Genomic DNA, 6,391 nt, shown 5'->3' with positions numbered 1-6,391 from the left:
CAGTGCCATCAAACAGACTGTGACCTGCAGCAGCTCCCAGCCTTTCTCAAAACAACCAGATAGTCAGATCATCGCCATAACTGAAATTAATCAACACCTGTATGTTTAATTCATCCAGCAGACCTCATTGTTCTATTGCCATGATTTGGTAACAGCACCACCCCCACGTGACCCAGTGAAGTCTTTTATTATTTTTATTTAATTTTTTTTCATGGGTTTACACTGTGAAAAAAATATATATATTTAGGCCCACATTCAAATACACACACAGGAAGCTGAGAGCTTGTACAGACACCTCTCCTAATAACTTAAGGTGAAACAAACTGGATTATGAGAAACAAACAATAAGCGACAGACAAGACTGACTGAAAACAAAAGAAAACCACATACTGTATGTGTAACAAATATTTTTCATAGCAAATGTCCATCAGTCAATGCTGTGGCTGTGAAGTAGACAGTGTTTGTTCAGGATGTTTCTTCAAAGTAAACAAAGATGAATCATGAACAATGCGTACATTTGAATTGCACAAAAGTTTAATCCAGATTTTGCTGGAGGCTCAAGCCCCATTAAGGTCCCATTCAGGAACTGCTATTGCAACAATTTAAATTATTTCCCTTTAGCCTGTAAATAACAAATGTGACTAAGAATAAGCATTAATGTTATACTTCACCTGATTCTGTGGTCTCAGCCAGATGGAGGTTTGGGCTACTAAGGTCCTCCCACCAGAATTAAGTAAACCTCATCTTCATTTTTTTATTCACGATAATATATCCTTATAGTGTGCCAAAATTTAAGTTGTAACAGGAAATACATTTGTCATTTCATCATAAGATGTATGGGATCATTTGTATGTTTTGTTGGTGTTACTTTGTGTTGTATGTTCCAAGAATATAAAATGAATCATTACAATGTCAGATATAGCTCTACATGCATCATTTATGTGGGCAATATATGTAAAATATTTATAGATGACTGCACCATATTTCTTATTGTCTAGTGACATCTTCTGGCCAAAGCCATACAGGCCTGCTGCAGCAGGCTACTTTCAGTGTACAGTATGCATGCACTTACAGTGTGTAAACTGCAAAATTCACAGTGATCCCCATCAAGGTAAGTAGCATTGCACCTGGCAACGCAACATAGAAAGACATAAACAATCACAGTACACCCAGCACTGACTTTGAAAACAAAGTAGAAAGAAGTTCACTGCACAGTTGTTTAGTGGTTAGCGCTGTTGTCTACAGCATCCTGGTTCGAACCAACCAGGGCCTTTTTGTGTTGAGTTTGCATGTTCTCCCCATGTATGTGTGGGTTCTCTCCGGGTTCTCCGGCTTCCTCCCACAGTCCAAAGACATGCAGATTGGGGTTAGATTAATTGGAGACTCTAAGACCCCCCCAAAAGTGTGTACTACTCCATTCACAGAACAGTGCAAACTAGCTCCGGCCAGAAAAGAAAGAGAAGTGGGAGCACTTGGTGCAAAACTGAGCACAAGGACAAGCTGAGAAACATAGACTTGCAGGTCCTCAACTGGCAGCTTCGTTAAATCTGGAAAACACCAGTCTGAATGTTTGTGAAATGTACAATTAATGAAGATCCTGAAGGAGGGTTTAACATCATCTGTCAAATATGGTGGAGGATATGTGATGGTTTGAGATGCTGTGTTAGTGATGAAGTCAGAGATTTTAACAGGATAAAAGGGATCTTGAACAAGGAAAGCTATCACTGCATTTTGCAAAGTCATGCTATGTGTAAGATGCTGGTTTGGAGCCAATGTTTTCCTACAACAGGACAATGACCCAAGGCAAAATTCCAAAATATGCACTTACCAGTCAGCTGGGGTCTATAATGGAGTGGCCAATGGAGTCACTGGATATCCACCCTATTGAGCTGTTTTTGAGAACACCATGACCAATTTGATACACAAGAGGTGCCCATCAAACTAATTCAACTTTGGGGAGGTGCTTCAAGAAGCATGGGGGGAAATGTCTTCAGATGACCTCATCATATTGGAATTAAACGTGCAATGCTGTGATTGCTGCCAATTGACAACTGTATGACAATAGCAATGTTTATAGATTCATCGTTATTTCTAAACTTTTCAATGTCTTGACAAGACATTTTACTGAGTGACCCCAACCTTGTGTTAATCCAGAAGCAATAATGATTTATTTAGTCACTGTCACCACCTTTTCAGTATGACTCAGGTCGATTTTTCAAATTGTATACACCGATCTTAAGGTTTTGGTCCAAAATCCATGAAATGTCTTGCTACTGTGATCTAGTATCTTTTCTTCTGATTCAAATGTAAGGTTTAAAGGGGGACACTGTGGTAATGGCGCATGGGCAAGAAACCCATTGTACGTGGGTGGGACAAGACCCAAAATATTTGACCCACACACTTTTACCATCTATCTATTCACATGGCGTAACTATCGACGGTGAAACCGGTGCCACGCAACGTGGCCCAGAGGTTTGCAGGGGGTGGGAGGATTATATTTCTTTCTTTTTTCCATCAGCACAAAGCATACGCACAGTCTGGACTCAGGACTAGCACGCTGCTGTAAGGTGGTTAACACTGTAGCCTCACTCCAAATACTAGATTCTTTGGTTGAAGTAAGGTAGATCCGTTGTCCTGCAGCATTACCAAACTTTGACTGATCGTCAGCTGGCAGTCAGTCGCCATGACACTATCCTGTAAGGTACCTGAATAAACTTGGAAATTCATTTTGTCCATGACCATGTTGAGCAATGCAGGCCCAAAGGCAGCGCAGCAGCTACAAATCACAACGCTCCCTTCACCCATCTTCACTGTTGGGGTGATGATTTCATAATCATATGCTGGATGCTCTTCAATGACCTGAGATTTTCACAAACTCTGATGATTCTTTATTGCTTTTAGCTGTGACTCTACGGTTGTTTTATTATTCAAAGAGCATTCTGTGTCATGCCAGTGGAGTAAACATAGTTGGCTGCCAATGGAGAGTAGCTGAAGAACTTAATCGCTTTGAGAATTTTTCTGATCTAATCTGTGTGAGATCACTGCACAAGACAATGTAGCATCAACACTACCACAGAGACACTGCAAAATTCGATCTCCATCAAAGCGAGAGCATGACAATTCTTCTGAATTTGACCTTAAGATTCACAACAGACCATATCCTTCTGTGACATGATAAAATAGAATGTAGTCTAACTGGAGCACAAGTTTAGAGTCAGTCAGCAAACACAACACATTCAACGTGCAATTACTGATTCTTTTGGCCCTTTGGGGCAGTGGAGACAAGCTGTGAACACAGTTATAGTCATATAACAATATGGCAAACTGTGTAACTGGGATGATCTGAGTTTATTGGTTTATTATTGTTCTTTGTTTATCGCCTGATTCTCAACCTTCATGGTTCTCTTGTGTATGTCCAATGCGCCACCTACTGGCTGATGTAATTAATACCTCACAGAGACACTGCTGGGTTTAGGGTTAGGGTTAGGTTAGTCTTTTGAAGGGGTTGTGCGTTCATGGCGCTCTTTAAGCAGCTCATGTTGTTCTTTGATTTCCATGTCGAAACCAGTCAATGTCTTCCCTTCCTTCCCTTTCTTAGATATTATTTACCGGGACAGTGCCTTAATCAGTCCCACACGGTGTTAATAGGCTAATTATCATACTATTTTACTTTCACCCTTGCCTTTGTTCGTGGTAAATTATATTACTCTTCATATGGTATTTTGTCAATGTTAGCTTTGTTATTGTCCACCGTTTAAGAGTGGTAAATTCATTGTGCCATGCGTTCAGGTCATGTTCAATCTGTAGTGAATTAAGTGTTGTTAATTAAGGGCTGTATCATAGGTGATAAGGCACCAGATCGCACTTGTTGCCGAGGTTGGTTCAGTATTAGACTGTAGTGGTGATATGTGTTATATTTAAAGCTGTAGTCTTTAGGATTGAGAGAAGTGTGGACATAGCCTCAGAATTCAGAACCCAACGACTCCTGTTCCCTCCTCCTCCACAACTCCTCCCAGCCCTCCGTGCCCGTGCACGCTACCATGGCAACCGAAGCAAGGCAAGGTACGTAACATGACGTTCCCATCGTTAAGAAGCTAACCTGAAGCTAACACGGACTACTGTCCACATTGATAGACTATAAGACGTTTTTTTAGTTATCCTTGCCTCACGTTATTACCTGTGACTTTTTGTGAAAACAACATCGTCAGTGTTTTTGAACGTAGTTGACCGTAAATCAGTTTATATTAGCTTGTTTACGTACCTATCGTTAGCTAGCACGTTAGCAACTGCAGTGTTACATGGTAGGCCTGTAAATTAACAGCTTTATCTTCACATACATCATTTGTTGCTTTGCAAGATGACTGACGCTTTTATCTATGTTTTATAACATCATTAGAGCTTTGACACTGGTACACTGGACTCCGATGAGGAGGTGAACACAGCTGCTTCGATGAGCAGTCGGGCGAGAGAAGAGGGAGTCGCATACGAGCCGCAGCGGGCGTGGGAGACGGGGCAGAGGTCGGCGTGTTGGCCCCACACCCGAGGACCTGGGAGCCGAAGACACAGCTGATCTTCATGTGATGAGCCAGTTGGTCCCTCCCGCTTGCACTGGTTTCATCCCAAGATGGTTTAGCTTCAGACTGTGCTATATGTAAATACTGTGCTGTGCAATATCTATTTTTTTCATTTCATTTATTTATTTCACAGTTATATTTTAATATTTATGCAACCTCAGTATTTGCTTTGCAATACAGTGTATTTTCAAAGTGATTGTTTTCTCATTGCATACATATACAACAACGTTTAGATTACTTACTACTATCAATAAAACTTTTTGAATCAATTCAAGGCATTACAAATATATTAATTTGGGGTAATCAGATTCACTGGTTCAGTACCCCAAATGCAGTAGCTCAAAGAAAAGCATAAAAAACATGTATCAAAGTACAATGATGTAATATTGTCAAGCTTTACTTTGCATTAATAAAATACAGTAGTATTGAATATTCCTTCCTCAGCTGTTCCCCCGGCAAAGTCGGCATCTGTGGAGAAAAGCTACATGAGTATGTGAAACTGATCCAGCAAAACATATTCCTCCTCACAAATTCATCTCGCATCTTAGCATAGCACGGGATGCTACGTTGGTGATAAAATAGTGAAGCTAACTAAACGGTCCGACATAGATGGGGGAACATTTGGCCACGAGAGGACAGACAACGACACACGTCTGGAAAACTCTCAAAACAATTAGACCGTTTGGACACGAACATATGTTCAGCTATTATGCTACAAACACCGCTAACCACTAGCCATAGCACTGTGGGCCTAGCAACTAGCAGCCTGATCACAACAGTACAGTAATACACGGTCACAGAGTGCGACATGGAAAATAAAAGATGAAGTAAACAGAGATAATTATTGGTCAAGCAGAACGCATCGTTTGTGAACTCTGTCGGTGTCGTTGCTTCTGTGGAGCCGCTCCGAAGTTTACATCTGCTCGATCTGCTTCCTTCCTTTTAGCTTGTTTTTGGTCGTGGTCTTTGTCGCATATGCGGTTTCTGCAAAGGAGCCGGGCAGTTTTTTTTCGATCCTTGGTGTTTCTCTACCACAGTGTTTTCAAACTATCTCTGCTTCTGCTGTAAGCTCCTCGTTGTGAAGACGTGAACTTGGTCGTAACCGAGCGAGTGAGGATGTGCACCGGGGCTGCAGCGCTGCGCCGCTCGTCCCCGGATGACAGACAGAGCGGAGAGACGCCCCCTGGCTGTGATTGGACATTTTTGCTCGGGCACGGTGGATTCTGGCGAATGGCATTAAAAGCAGTAGAGGGTGCTGAGTGACCCATACCCCCTTTTCCACCGAGGCAAAATCGGGGCCGGTTCGGAGCCGGTGCCCAATCGGGAACCAGTTCTTTTGTTTTCCACCGCGAGAGAACCGGTTCCCGGCCGGAAAAACAGATTATCGAAACCAAAACACACCAACGAAAACATTGACCACCATTTTTAAAAACACACTTTAAACCATGGACGCATAAACAAAACAGTGGTCCGTGGAGGAGACCAATTGTCTCCTTGCACTGTGGTCTTCAACTGAGATCCAGGAAAAGTTGGAGGGTGCCACTCGCACAAAAGCCATCCTGGAACAGCTGCAGAAGGAGATGGCTACGGCGGGCTAAGAACGGACCGCCGAGCAAATTAGTAACAAACAAAAAAAATTGTAGTTGTTATGATTGAAGCTGCCGCGAGGTTGCCGGCAAGGCGGAGACGTTTGCAGACGTTTACAGTGACGCCATGACGTGGCTCTCTTGCCGGTGGAAACAAACCACCCTGGAACCAGTTGCGAACCGGTCCCAGCACCGGCCCGGAACTGGAACTTGGTTCCCGTTGGTGGAAAA

The sequence above is a fragment of the Scophthalmus maximus genome, chromosome 3, assembly GCF_022379125.1.
Source record: "Scophthalmus maximus strain ysfricsl-2021 chromosome 3, ASM2237912v1, whole genome shotgun sequence".
NCBI lineage: Eukaryota > Metazoa > Chordata > Actinopteri > Pleuronectiformes > Scophthalmidae > Scophthalmus > Scophthalmus maximus.
This window is presented reverse-complemented; position numbering follows the sequence as displayed.